Source organism: Delphinapterus leucas, chromosome 13 (genome assembly GCF_059928025.1).
Source record: "Delphinapterus leucas isolate spDelLeu-1000000601 "Yukka" chromosome 13, BTC_Dleu_Yukka2, whole genome shotgun sequence".
NCBI lineage: Eukaryota > Metazoa > Chordata > Mammalia > Artiodactyla > Monodontidae > Delphinapterus > Delphinapterus leucas.
Window position 1 is genome coordinate 33,054,286 of NC_143141.1, and position 14,743 is coordinate 33,069,028.

The following is a 14,743-nucleotide window of genomic DNA, read 5'->3' on the forward strand; positions in this document are numbered from 1 at the left end:
TGGTGATCTGTGATCAGTGATCTTTGACGTTACTACTATAACTTGCTAAAGGTTCAGATGATGGTTAGCATTTTTTAGCAATAGAGTACTTTTAAATTAAGGTACATACATTGGGGTTTTTAGACATAATGCTATTGCACACTTAACAGACTACAGTATAGTATAAGCATAATTTTTATATGCACTGGGAAACCAAAAAATTTTTGTGACTCACTTTATTGTGATATTTGCTTTATTGCAGTAGTCTAGAACCAACCCCACATATCTCTGAAGTATGCCTGTATTGGTGTCTCATTATTGTTTTAATTTGCAATTCTCTGATGACATATAGCATCATTTTATATGCTAATTTTCCATCTGTTTATCTTCTTTGGTCAGGTGTCTGTTCATATCTTTTGTCCACTTCTAAATTAGGTTGATGGTGTTCTTATTGCTGAGTTTTAAGAGCTCTTCATATACTTTTTTTTTCTTTTATTTATTTATTTTTCATATACTTTAGATATAAGCCTTTTATCAGATACGTGTCTTGCAGATATTTACCCCAATATGTGGTTTATATTTTCATTCTCTTAAAAATGTCTTTTGCAGGGCTGAAGCATTTAATTTTAATGAAGTGCGACTTATCAATCATGCTTTTGCCATTGTATCTAAAGACACTGGCAAACCCAAAGTCACTTAGATTTTCTACTGTGTTATATCTTCTAGTAATTTTAGAGTTTTGCATTTTACACTTCGGTCTATAATCTATTCAAATTAATTTTTATAGAGGGTGTAAAATTTGTGTCTAGATTAATTCTCTTTCATGTGGATATCAAGTTATTCTAGCAACATTTGTTAAGAAGACTAACGTTTCTTTGTTAAATTGTCTTTGCTTCTTTCTCAAAGATCAGATGACTATGTTTATGTGGGTTTATTTCTGGGCTCTTTATTTCATTCCATTGATCTATTATACTTGGGTATTCTTTTCTGATACCACACTGTCTTGTTTATTATAGTGTTAAAATAAGTTTTGAAGTCAAATAATGTGAATCCTCTGACTTTGTTCTTCTTTACTATTATGTTGGGTATTCTGGGGCTTTTCCATCTCCTATACACTTTAGAATCAGTTGGTTGATGTCCACAAAATAACTTGCAAGAATTTGACTGGAATTACACTGAATCTATAGATCAACTTGGGAAGAACTGACAACTTGGCAGTATTGAGTCTTTCTGTCCTTGAACACGGAATATCTCTACATTATTTATATCTTCTTTGCTTTCTTTCATCAGAGTTTTATAGTTTTTCTTATTCAAATCTTGTACATGTTTTGTTACATTCATATGTACGTATTTCACTTTTGGAGTGCTAATGTAATTGTAAGTGTAATGTATTGTATTTTTAGTCTGAAATTTTAATTCATCATTTCTGGTATATTAGGGGAAAAAATTGACTTTTAATTAGCCCTGTACCTACAACCTTGCTATACAATTGCTTATTAGTTCCTATAATACTGATTTATTATTCCTTTATTCCCAGCTTTATTGAGATATAATTGACGTAAAACATTGTATAAGTTTAAGATGTGTGATATGATGATTTGATATGCATATATATTGTGAAATGATTACCACAATAAGGTTAGTTAACACACATATCACCTCACATAGTTACTATTTTTTTGTGAGTGTGGTGGGAACACTTAAGATCTACCCTGTAAGCAACTTTCAAATATACAATACAATATTGTTTACTATAAGTACCACGCTGTACATTACATATCCAGAATTCTTTCATGCTATAACTGGAAGTTTGTACCTATGACCAACATCTTCCCGTTTCTCTCACTCTGCAACCCCTGGTAACCACCAATCTACTCTCTGTTTCTATGAGTTAGGCTTTTTTAGATTGCACATATAGGTGAGGTCATACATTATTTGTCTTTCTCTGTCTGACTCACTTCACTTAGCAAAAAGCCCTTAAGGTTCATCCATATTGTCACAAGTGGTAGTATTTCCTTCTTGTTTATGGCTGAATGATATTCCATTGTGTGTGTGTGTGTGTGTGTGTGTGTGTGTGTGTGTATATATATACCACATTTTCTTTATCCAGTCATCAATTGACAGACACTTAGGTTATTTCCATGTCTTGACCATAGGAAATGATGCTGCAGTGAACATTGGGATGCAAATATTTTTTCAAGATAGTGGTTTCATTTCCTGTGGATATATACCCAGAGTGGGGTTACTAGATTGTATGGTAGTTCTATTTTTATTTTTTTGAAGAACCTCCATACTCTTTTCCATAGTGACTGTACCAATTTACATTGCCACCAAAAGTACACAGGGGTTCCCTTTTCTCCATGTCTTTGCCAGTACTTGTTATCACTTATCTTTTGGATAATAGACATTCTAGCAGGTGTGAGATGATATCTCACTGTGGTTTTGATGTGCATTTCCAGATGATTAGTGATGTTGAGCACCTTTTCATGTACCTGTTCTCTATTTATAAATCTTCTTTAGAAAAATGTCTATTCAGATCTTTTGCCCATTTTTTAATGAGGTTTTTGTTTGTTTTTGTTTTTGCTATTGAGTTGTATGAGTTCCTTATGTATGTCAGAAATTAACCCCTTATCATATAGATGGTATGCAAATATGTTCTCCCATTCCATAGGTTGCCTTTTCGTTTTATTGATTGTTTCTGTGTTGTACAGAAGCTTTTTAATTTGCTGTTGTCCCACTTGTTTATTTTCACTTTTGTTGCTTGTGGTTTTGGTGTCATATCCAAAAGAGCATTGCCACAACCCCTGTCAAGGAGTTTTTTCCCAGGTCCTTTCTAGTTCTATGGTTTCAGGTCTTACATTTAAGTCTTTAATCAACTCAAGTTAATTTTTGTGGGTGGTGTAAGGTAGGAGTCCAGTTTCATTCTTCTGCATGTAAATATCCAGTTTACCCAGCACTGGTTATGAAAAGACTTCCCTTTCGTCATTGAGTATTCTTGGCACCTTTGTCAAACATTAGTTGACCATATGTGCATGGGTTTATTTCTGGGCTTTCGATTCTGTTCCATTAGTCTATGTATCTGTTTTAATGCCAGCATCATACTGTTTTGATTACTGTAGTTCTGTAATATAGCTTGAATCAGGAAGTGTGATACCTCCAGCTTTTTTCTTCTTTCTCAAGATGACTTTGGCTATTCAGGTCTTTTATACTCATGCAGATTTGGGGATTGTTTTTTTCCTCTGACAAAATGCCATTGGAATTTTGATAGGGATCTCACTGAATCTATAGATGGCTTTGGGTAGTACAGACATTTTAACAATATTGATTTTTCTGATTAATGAACATGGGTTGGCTTTCCATTTATTTGTGTCTTCTTCAGTTTCTTTTATCAGTGTCTTATAGTTTTAATGCTCTTGTAAATGGGATTGTTTTCTTCATATCTTTTTCAGTACTTCGTTGTTCCTTTATAGAAACACGACTTTTGTATGTTGATTTTGTATGCTGCAACTTTACTGAATTCATTTTCTTGTTCTAAGTCTTTTAGTGGACTCTAGGATTTTCTATTTTACCAGTGAAACCATCTGGTCCTGGGTTTGTTAGGAGATCTTGAGTACTGATTCAGTCTCCTTAGTTGTTATTGGTCTGTTCAGATTTTCTATTTTTCATTATTCAGTCTTGATATATTGTTTGTTTCTAGGAAGTTAACCATTTTTCTATGTTGTCCAATTTAATGGCATATAATTGTACATAGTAGTCCTTATGATCCTTTGTATTTGTGTGGTATCAGTTTTAATGTCTCCTCTTTCATTTATAATTTTATTTTTTTGAATTTGCTTTTTTTCTTCATTAGTCTAGCTAAAGGTTTGTCAGTTTTGGTTATCTTTTCAGAAAACCAACTCTTAGTTTCATTGATCTTTTCTAGTATTTTCCTATTATTTATTTCACTTATTTCTGCTCTAATCTTTATTATTTTCTTCTTCTGCTAACTTTGAGCTTGTTTTTTCTTCATTTTCTGGTTCCTTATTATTCCGTGTTAAATTATTTGTTTGAAATCTTCCTCTTTTCTTTTTTTATTTTTTTTAACATCTTTATTGGAGTATAATTGCTTTACAATGGTGTGTTAGTTTCTGCTTTATAACAAAGTGAATCAGTTATACATATACATATGTTCCCATATCTCTTCCCTCTTACGTCTCCCTCCCTCCCACCTTCCCTATCCCACCCCTCTAGGTGGTCACAAAGCAACGAGTTGATCTCCCTGTGCTATGCGGCTGCTTCCCACTAGCTATCTATTTTACGTTTGGTAGTGTATATATGTCCATGCCACTCTCTCACTTTGTCACAGCTTACCCTTCCCCCTCCCCATATCCTCAAGTCCATTCTCTAGTAGGTCTGTGTCTTTATTCCCGTCTTACCCCTAGGTTCTTCATGACCTTTTTCTTTTTTCTTTTTTCTTAGATTCCATATATATGTGTTAGCATGCGGTATTTGTTTTTCTCTTTCTGACTTACTTCACTCTGTATGACAGACTCTAGGTCCATCCACCTCACTACAAATAACTCAATTTCATTTCTCTTTTCTTAATGTAAGCACTTATAGCTATAAACTTTCCTCTTAGAATTGCTTTTGCTACGTATCATAAATCTTTGTATGTTGTTTCCATGATCATTTGTCTCAAGATATTTTCTGATTTCACTTTTGATTTTTTTCTTTGATCCATTGGTTGTTGAGGAGTGTATTGTTTAGTTTCCATGTATTTGTGAATTTTCCAACTTTCCTTCTGTTATTGAATTTTAGTTTTACCATTGTGATTGGAAAAGATACTTGATATAATTTCTATCTTCTTAAATTTGCTGAGACTTGGCTTATGGCCTAACATATGATCTAATCTGGAGAATGTTCCATGTGCACTTGAGAAAAATGTGTACTCTGCTCCTATTGGAAAAATGTTCTGTATATGTCTGTTAGTTTCATTTGGTCTGTAGTGTTCTTCAAATCCACTCTTTCCTTATGGATTTTCTATCTGGATGATATCCATTGTTGAAAGTAGAGTATTAAAATCCCCTACTCTTATTGTATTGCTGTTTATTTCCCCTTTTAGGTCTGTTAGTATTTGCTTTATATTTATATATTTAGCTGCTCCAGTGTTGGGTGAATAAAATTTACAATTGTTATATCTTATTGATGAATCGACTCCTTTATCATATATAATGACCTTATCTGTCACCTGTGACCATTTTTAGCTATAAGCCTATTTGTCTATTTTATCTAAGTACCTCTGGTCTCCTTTGGTTACCTTTTACTTGGGATATCTTTTTTCATCCCTTCACTTACAGCCCATGTGGGTCTTTCAAGATAAGGTGAATGTCTTGTAGGCAGTGTATTGTTGGATCTTGTTTTGTTATTCATACGGCCATTCTGTGTCTTTTGATTGGATACTTTAATCCATTTACATTTAAAATAATTATTAATAGATAAGGACTTACTATTGCCATTTTGTCAGTTGTTTCCCAACTGTTTTTGTAGTTCCTTTGCTCCTTTTTTCCTTACTACATTTTTCCTTTGTGATTTGATGACTTTTTGTGGCGGTATACTTTGATTCTTTTATCTTAATTGTTATGTATATAATGCAGGTTTTTCCTTTGTGTTTATACAAATTATCTTATAGTTATAATGTCCCAATTTAAGCTGATAACAACTTACATTTGATAGCATACAGAAACTCTGTACTTTTACTTCTCCACCCCTTATATTTTAGGTTATTGATGTTAGCATTTACATCTTTTTTATATTATTTATCCAATAACAAATTATTAGAGTAATAGTTATTTTAGTATTTTTTAAACTAGCGTTAAATGCTGTTTACACACCACAATTACAATGTCAGAGAGTCGACTTTGACTGTATATTTACCTTTATCAGTGAATTTAAACATTTCTATGTTTTGTTGTTGTTGATTAGAGTCTTTTCATTTTAGCTTGAAGAATTTCCTATTTCTTATAAAGGTGATCTAGTGGTAATGAACTCCTTTAGCTTTTGTTGTTTGGGAAAGTCTTTATCTCTTCTTCATTTCTGAAAGACAGTTTTGTCAAGGATAGTATTGTTGCTTGACAATTTTTTCTTTCGTATTTTGAATACATCATCATACTCTCTCCATGGCTGCCAGATTTCTGCTGAAGGAATCCACTCATAGTCTTTTGGAGTCTCCCTTTTTTTTTTTAATTTATTCATTTATTCATTTATTTTTTTGGCTGCATTGGGTCTTTGTTGCTGCACACGGGCTTTCTCTAGTTGCAGTGAGTGGGGGCTACTCTTCACTGTGGTGCACAGGTTTCTCACTGCTGTGGCTTCTCTTGTTGCAGAGCACGGGCTCTAGGCACGTGGCCTTCAGTAGTTGTGGCACATGGGCTCAGTAGTTGTGGCTCACAGGTTCTAGAGCGCAGGCTCAGTAGTTGTGGCACACAGGCTTAGTTCCTCCGTGGCACGTGGGATCTTCCCAGACCAGGGCTCGAACCCATGTCCCCTGCATTGACAGGCAGATTCTTAACCACTGCACCACCAGGGAAGTCCCTGGAGTCTCCCTTATATGTGACAAGTTGCTTTTCTCTTGCTGCCTTCAAATTTCTTTTTTTCTGTCTTAACTTCTGACAATTTAATTATGTGCCTCATTATATCCTTTTTGGGGGATACCTATCTGGGGATTTTGGGGCCTTATGAATCTAGATGCCCATTTCCTTCCCCAAGTTTTGGATGTTTTCAGGCATTATTTTTTTTAAATAGACTTTCTGTCCCTTTCTCTTTCTCCTCTCCCAGGATCCCCATAATGCATATATTGTTTGGTGGGTTTTTTTTTGTCTGTGCGTGTGGGACCTTAGTTCCCCAACCAGAGATTGAACCTTTTCCCCCTGCTGTGGAAGCATGGAGTCTTAACCTCTGGACCACCAGAGAAGTCCCTATTGTTTGTTTTAATGGTGTTCTGTAAGTCCTGTAGGCCCTCTTTACAATTTTCAGGGTTTTTTCTTGCACCTTTGACTATTTAATTTTAAATGATCTGGCTTTGAGTTCACTGATTCTTTCTTCTTGGTCCACACTAGCTTGGTCCAGTGTGCTAGTGAAGCTCTACTGAATTCTTCAGTTCAGTCATTGCATTCTTCACTGATTTGTTTTGTTTCTTTTTTATGGTTTCTTTTCCTTTGTTGAACTTTTCATTTTGTTCATACATTGTTTTCCTAATCTTTTAGTTGTCTATCTGTGTGTTCTTATAGTTCACTGAATTTTTTAGAAGATTATTCTGAATTCTTTGTTAGACAGTTCATAGATCCTCATTTCTTTAGGGTCAGTTACTGGAGCTTATTATTTTTCTCTGGTGGTGTCATGTTTACCTGATTCTTGGTGATCCTTGTATCCTTGTGTTGGTATACATACATTTGAGGAAGTGGTCTCCCCCTCCATACTTCACGTGTTCACTTTTCCGTGAAAAGGCCTTCACCAATCAGCTCAGCTTGGTGCTCTGGACATCTGATAGCATTTGTGAGCAGGCTAGGCTTGATTTTGAGGTCTACAGTTGGTTGAAGCCTCTACCCGTGCTCTGTGATTTCAAGGGAGGCGGGGCACTGCCTGGGATCCATGATTGAGAGGGTCTTCTGGCTGTGCTCCACATTCAATCAAAGCCACTATCTGTGCTCACTGGTTGGGAGGAGCTGTGCTCTGTGGTCAGATGGAGCCAGTAGCTAGCCTTGTAGTTAACTGTGGTTGGACAGGGAAGCAGGCTGTGCTCCCTGGCAGGGCAGCACCGCTAGCCGGACACTGTGATTAGGCAGGCCTGCATTCTGTGCTCTGCAGTCATTCTTGGCCTCAGGCTGTGCTGCCTGTCTAGGTGGTGTCACAGGCTGAACTCAAGAGTTCAGGAAGGGCTACGGGGAGGGCTTCACAATAGAGCAGTGCTTCAGGCTGTGGTCTGTGATCAGGTGGGGTTGCAGTCTGTGCACTAAAATTGGGCAGAGCTGCAGGCTGGGTTCCATTATTGGAAGGGCTGTTGACTGTGCTCCACTGTTGGATGAGGTTAAGGCTGCACCCGCTGGTCAGGCAAGGACTCCAGCTATACATTGCAGTTGGGTGAGGATAGAGGCTGTGCTCCATGGTCAAGCAGTGTTGCTGTCCAGGTTCTCTGATCAGGTCAAACTGCAGGCTGTGCACGATTGGGTGAATCACTGGCTCATCTCCCTGCCTGAGTAAGGCTGCAGCCTGCTCAGCAATTGGGTGGGGCCATAGGCTGGCCTTCAAGGCTCCCCAGGATCACTCTTCAGTGTCCCTGGTCAGGTAGGCAAAAGGACAGCTGGTTTTCCTCTTTCCCCAAGAGGAGCTGTAGGATTTGCTCTTTGGCTGCCTGGGGTCTCTGGCAAGGCTTCCTGTTTGGGCAGGGCTGAGACTATATACTCAGAACTTGGGTGGAGCTGTTGACTTGCTTTCCTGTCCAGGTAGTGCTGTCTAAAGGGCTCCACAGCCTGTACGATTCATTTACTGGGGACTAAAACCAGGCAGAAATGCCACTTGAGTTCCCTGGCCAGACAGAGCCACCAGCACAGCTATGCAAATACGCAGAGTCACTGGCTGGAATCTCTGCTGAGTGCTGCCACTGCCAATAGGAACATAATCTGCCAAGATCAAAACGCTGGCTGCTTTAAGCGGCACCCTCTTCTTCATCTATATGTGATTCCCCCATAGTCCACCCTCCCAGATTCCCCAGGTGGGGTAACACCCAAGGGGGGTCTCGTGGGAATCGTCCATCAATGCTGGGGAAACTGGATGTGCATCTTGGGCTCTCTTTTTCCCACTGGGGAAACCAAAGGTCCAGGCAGGCCCTCTCAGGGTGGCACTGTGCCAGCCTGTGGCGGGAGGGTGATGCAGTCAAACTGAGACCACTCCTCTTACTCTTTTACTGCATTCCTTCCTTGTCTCTGTGTCCAAGGGGTTCTTCAGCCTTACCTTGAGTTCTGGGATTTTCACAGAGGTGTCTTGTCTTTGCATATTTGCCACTTGTCTTTACGTGAGGGAGCTAAAGTCAGAGACCACCTATTCTGCCATTTTGCTGACCTTTTATTATTCTCTTAATGTCAATGGTATCAGTAGTGGTAACCTCACTTTCATTTCTTTTTTTTTTTAATTTTTATTTTATATTGGACTATAGTTGATTTACAATGTTGAGTTAGTTTCAGGTGTACAGCAATGTGATTCAGTTATACATATACATATATCTATTCTTTTTCAAATTCTTTTCCCATTATTGTTAACAGGTTATTACAGAATATTGAGCAGAGTTCTCTGTGCTGTACAGTAGGTCCTTGTTAGTTATCTATTTGAATATAGTAGTGTGTGTATATCAATCCCAAACTCCCAAATTATCCCTCCCCCTCACCTTTCCCCTTTGAAAACCATAAGTTTGTTTTCTAAGTCTGAAGTCTGTTTCTGTTTTATGAATAAGCTTGTTTGTATCACTTTTTTTAGATTCTGCATATAAGCAATATCATATGATATTTGTCTTTCTCTGTCTGACGCACTTCATTTAGTAGGATAATCTCCAGGTCCATCCATATTGCTGCAAATGGCATTATTTCATTCTTTTTAATGACTGAGTAATACTCTATATATGTACCATGTCTTCTTTATCCATTCATCTGTCTATAGACATTTAGGTTGCTTCCATGTCTTGGCTATTGTAAACAACACTGCAGTGAACAATGGGGTGCATGAGTCCTTTTGAACCATGGTTTTCTCTGGATATGTGCCCAGAAGTAGGATTGCTGGATCATATGGTAGCTATATTTTTAGTTTTTTAAGGAACTTCTGTACCATTCTCCATAGTGGCTGTACCAATTTACATTCCCACCAACAGTGTAGGAGGGTTCCCTTTTCTCCACACCCTCTCCAGCATTTGTTGTTTGTAGATTTTCTGATGATGGCCATTCTGACTGGTGTGAGGTGATACCTCATTGTCGTTTTGAATTGCATTTCTCTAATAATTAGTGATGTTGAGCAGCTTGTCATGTGCCTCTTGGCCATCTGTATGTCTTTCATTTCTGATAATAGCAATTTGTGTCTTCAATCTTTTTTCCTTAGCCTGGCTAGAGGTTTATCAATTTTATTGATCTTTTTAAAGAACCAAGTTTTCATTACTTTATCTATTGTTTTCAATTTTATTGGTTTCTTTTCCTAAATTTTATTATTTCTTTTTTCTGCTTATTTCAGATTTAATTTGCTCTTGTTTTTCCAGTTTCCTCTGGTGGAAGGTTTGATTATTAATTTTAGTTGTTTCTTCTTTTATAATATCCTCATTCAGTGCTATAAATTTCCATCTGAGAACTACTGTCACTGAATCCCACGGATTTTTAAAAGTTGTATTTTCCTTTAATTCAAAATATTAAATTTCTCTTGAGACCTCTTGTTTGGGTAATGTTATTTAGAAATGTGTTATTTAATCTCCAAGTATTTGGGGATTTTTCAGCCATTTTTCTGTTTTTGGTATGTTGTTTTTGATATCTAGTATGGTCTTGAAGCACTCTTTGTATGATTTCTATTTTTCTAAATTTGTTAAGATATATGTTTTATGGCCCAGACTGTGGTCAATATTAGTGAGTGTTCTATATGACCTTGAGAAGATAATCTGTTCTGCTCTTGTTGGACGAATTTTTCTGTAAATCCAAATTAGATCCACTTGATTGATGGTGCTGTTCAGTTCAACTATTTTCTTACTGATTTTCTGGCTGCTGGATCTGTCAGTACCAATAGAGGTATGTTGAAGTTTCCAGTTATAATAGTGGATTTGTCTGTTTCTTCTTGTAGTTATATCAGTTTTTGGCAAACATATTTTATGCTCTGTTGTTTGACACGTATGTACTAAGGATTGCTATGTCTTTCGGAGAATTGACCTCTTCATCATTGTGCAATGCCCTCTTTATTTTTTTTTTTAATTGAAGTATGAAGTATAGCTGATTTCACAAAATAAGTTCATTTGTATCATCTTTTTAGATTCCATAAATAAATGATATCATGCTGACTTACTTCACTTAGTATGATAATCTCTAGTTCCAGCCATGTTGCTGCAAATGACATTATTTCATTCTTTTTATGGCTGAGTAATATTCCATTGTGTGTGTGTGTATGTGTGCGTGTGTGTGTCACATCTTCTCTATCCATTCATCTGTCCAGGGACACTTAGGTTCTTCCATGTCTTGACTATTGTAAATAGTGCTGCTATGAACATTGGGGTGCGTGAATCATTTTGAATTAGAGTTTTCATCTTTTTCAGATATATGCCCAGGAATGGGATTGCTGGATCATATGGCAACTCTATTTTTAGTTTTCTGAGGAACCTCTAGACTGTTTTCCATAGTGGCTGTACCAACTTACATTCCCACCAGCAGTGTAGCAGGGTTCATTTTCTCCACACCCTCTCCAGCATTTATTATTTGTAGATGTTTTGATGATGGCCCTTCTGACCAGTGTGAGGTGATACCTCATTGTAGTTTTGATTTGCATTTCTCTAATAATTAGCGATGTTGAGCATCTTTTCATGTGTATTGGCCATCTGTATGTCTTCTCTGGAGAAATGTCTATTTAGGTCTTCTACCCATTTTTTATTGGGTTGTTTGTTTTTTTATATTGAGTTGTATGAGCTGTTTGTATATTTTGGAAATTAAGCCCTTGTCAGTCATTTGCAAATATTTTCCCCCATTCCATAGGTTGTCTTTTCATTTTGTTTATGGTTTACTTTGCTGTGCAAAAGCTTTTAAGTTTGATTAGGTCTCATTTGTTTATTTTTGCTTTTATTTCTTTTGCCTTGGGAGACTGACCTAAGAAAACATTTCTACAATTTCTGTCAGAGAATATTTTGCCTATGTTCTCTTCTAGGAGTTTTATGGTGTTGTGTCTTATATTTAAGTCTTTAATCCATTTTGAATTTATTTTTGTGTATGGTGTGAGAGAGTGGTCTAACTTTGTTGATTTACATGCGTCTGTCTAACTTTGCCAACACCATTTGCTGAAGAGACTGTCTTTTCTCCATTGTATATTCTTGCCTCCTTTATTGAAGATTAATTGACCATAGGTGTGTGGGTTTATTTCTGGGCACTCTACTCTGTTTCATTAATCCATATGTCTGTTTTTGTGCCAATACCATGCTGTTTTGATTACTGTAGCTTTGTAGTATTGTCTGCAGTCTGGAAGGGTTATGACTCCAGCTTTGTTTTTTTTCCTCAGGTTTGCTTTGGCAATACTGGGTCTTTTGTGGTTCCATATAAATTTTAGAATTATTTTTCTAGTTCTGTGAAAAATGCCCTGGGTAATTTGATAAGGATTGTGTTAAATCTGTAGATTGCTTTGAATGACCTCTTCATTCTTGATAGTTTTCCTTGACTCTGAAGTCTACTTTGTCTGAAATTAATATGTTTTATTCCATCTCTTTACTTTTAATCTGTCTGTGTCTGTATTTAAAGTGAGTTTCTTATAGATAACATATATTTGCATCTTTTAAATTCATCCACTCTGTTAATCTCTACCTTTTAATCGATATTTAGGTCATTTACATTTGAAATGATTATTGATATAGTTAGAGTAATATCTACCATATCTGTTGGTATTTTCTACTCATTGCCCTTGTTCTGTATTTGTTTTTTATTTTTATTTTTGTGGGGTTTTTCCTCTCTTTCTGCCTTCTGTGGTTGTAATTGAACATTTTAAAGATTCCTTTTTCTCTCCTGTCTTATCATATCAATTATACTACTTTTTTTAGTGGTTGCCCTAGAGTTTGAAATATAAATTTACTATGACTCCAAGTCCATTTTCAAATAACAGTGTCCCTTCATGGGTAGTACAAGTACATCATAACAAAGTATTCTCAGTTTTCCCCACCTGTTTCTTGTAACATTTCTGTCAGTTTACGTCACTGACCCATAAGGTATATGATGTTGCTATTACTGTTTTGAACAAACTGTTAGATCAGTTAAGGTTAAGAAAATAGATTTTATATTACCTTAATTTATTCCTTCTCTAATGCTCTTTATTTAGAGCTGATTTTCTGATGTATATAATTTTCTTCCTTTTAAGAGCTTCTTTTAAAATATCTTGCAAAGCAGGACTACTGGCAACAAATTCCTTCCATTTTTATCTTTCTGAGAAAGTCTTTATTTCTCCTTCATTTTTTGAAGGCCAGTTGAACTGTGTACAGGATTCTAGGTTGGTGGGTTTTTTCTTTCAATGCTTTAAATATTTCATTCTACTCTCTTTTTGCTTGCATGGTTTTTTGTTTTTTAAGAAGTTCAAAATATTTCTTGTCCATGTTCCTCTATAGGTAAGATGTTTTTTCCTCTCACTTTTTTCAAGATTTTCTCTTTGTCTTTGATTGTTTGCAGTTTCAATATATGCCTAAGTGTGGTTTTTAGATATTTATCCTGCAGGTGTTCTCTGAGCTTCCTGTATCTGTGGTTTTATGTCTGTCTTTAATTCTCATCACTGTTACTTCAACTATTTCTTCTCTTCTTTCTTCCTTTTCCTTCTGGTGGTCCCATTACACATACGTTACAGTTTTTGTAATTGTCCCACAGTTCTTAGATACCGGAACCCCCACCCCACTTTCTGAAAGTTCATGTTACACCACTTTGCTTTTACAAAAGACCTACATTAGAACCTGTTTTCACTAACCAAAATAAATCCAAAGGGAATTTTTGGTTTTACAAATTAAAAAACTGTTACCATACTACCATAGGTCTTTCATAAAAGTAAAGTGACATGATGTGAACTTTTGGCAAGCATGGGATAAGTCTTCACTTTATGCCATTTTGGCTTATAAAAGTTTTCATAGGAATGCTCTGCTTTCAGATAGTGGAATAGACCTGTATTCTGTTCTTTTTCATTTTTTTTTTCTCTTTACATTTCAATTTTGAAAGTTCCTGTTGACATTCCTTCAAGCTCACTGATTCTTTCCTCAGCATATCCAGTATAGGGATGAGCACATCAAAGGCATTCTTCATTTCTGCTCCAAAGGGCTTTTGATTTCTAGCATTTCCTTTTGATTTTTTCTCAGAGTTCTTATCTCTCTGCTTACATTACCCATCTGCTCTTACATGTTGTCTACTTTCCTCACTAGAGCCTTTAGCATCCTAATCATAGTAGTTTTCTTCCCTGTCTGATAATTTCAACATTTCTGTCATATGAGTCTGTTTCCAGTGCTTGTTCTGTCTCTTCATCTGTCTGTGTGGTTTGCCTTTCAGTATGCCTTGTAATTTTTTTGTTGTAAGCCAGACATTATGTACAGGGCAAAATAAACTGAGGTAATAGGCCTTTAGTGTCAGGTTTTATGAATATCTGGATAGGAGTTAGGTTGTGTTTACTATTTGCTTTAGGTGTGTCAGAGGCTAAAATTTTCTCTGGTGTCCTTGTTTTTGTCTCCCTTGTCTTTGGTTTTCCCTAGAAACTTTTTTTTTAAATAACACCTGAGATATGTTATTCATTCAGTTATATTCCTCATTTATTATGCAGGAGCTCTGTTGATATGGTCACAAAGTGTGGGGAGAGGGTAAGTGTTCTATAGTCGTGGAGTTTGGTCTTAGTCTTTTAGTGAGCCTTTGCTCTTGGGGTATTACCTTCACAAGCACATCTCAGCTCTCCCCACCAACTTTGATGGAACAGGAAGGCTAGAGAGGGCTGGAGTCCAGTATTTTCCTTCCCCCAGGCTGGATGGAAAAGCTTGGAACAGTCTGGAGCATTTCCT

The 14,743-nt window shown here is 36.4% G+C and overlaps 1 protein-coding gene across 22 annotated transcripts in view; it reads left to right on the plus strand.

Moving 5' to 3' along the window:
• Nucleotides 1–14,743, plus strand: part of EXOC6B (exocyst complex component 6B) — a 703,642-nt gene that overhangs the window by 615,603 nt on the left and 73,296 nt on the right. For 4 of the 22 annotated variants that reach the window (XM_089922302.1, XM_089922305.1, XM_089922307.1 and 1 more), the window contains exon 22: nucleotides 1–14,743. This exon is cut by the window's left edge; it is cut by the window's right edge and continues 64,215 nt beyond it. The exons of the other annotated variants lie outside the window; for them this stretch is intronic. The gene's annotated coding sequence lies outside the window, so the exon portion shown is untranslated. 22 annotated transcript variants of the gene reach the window in all.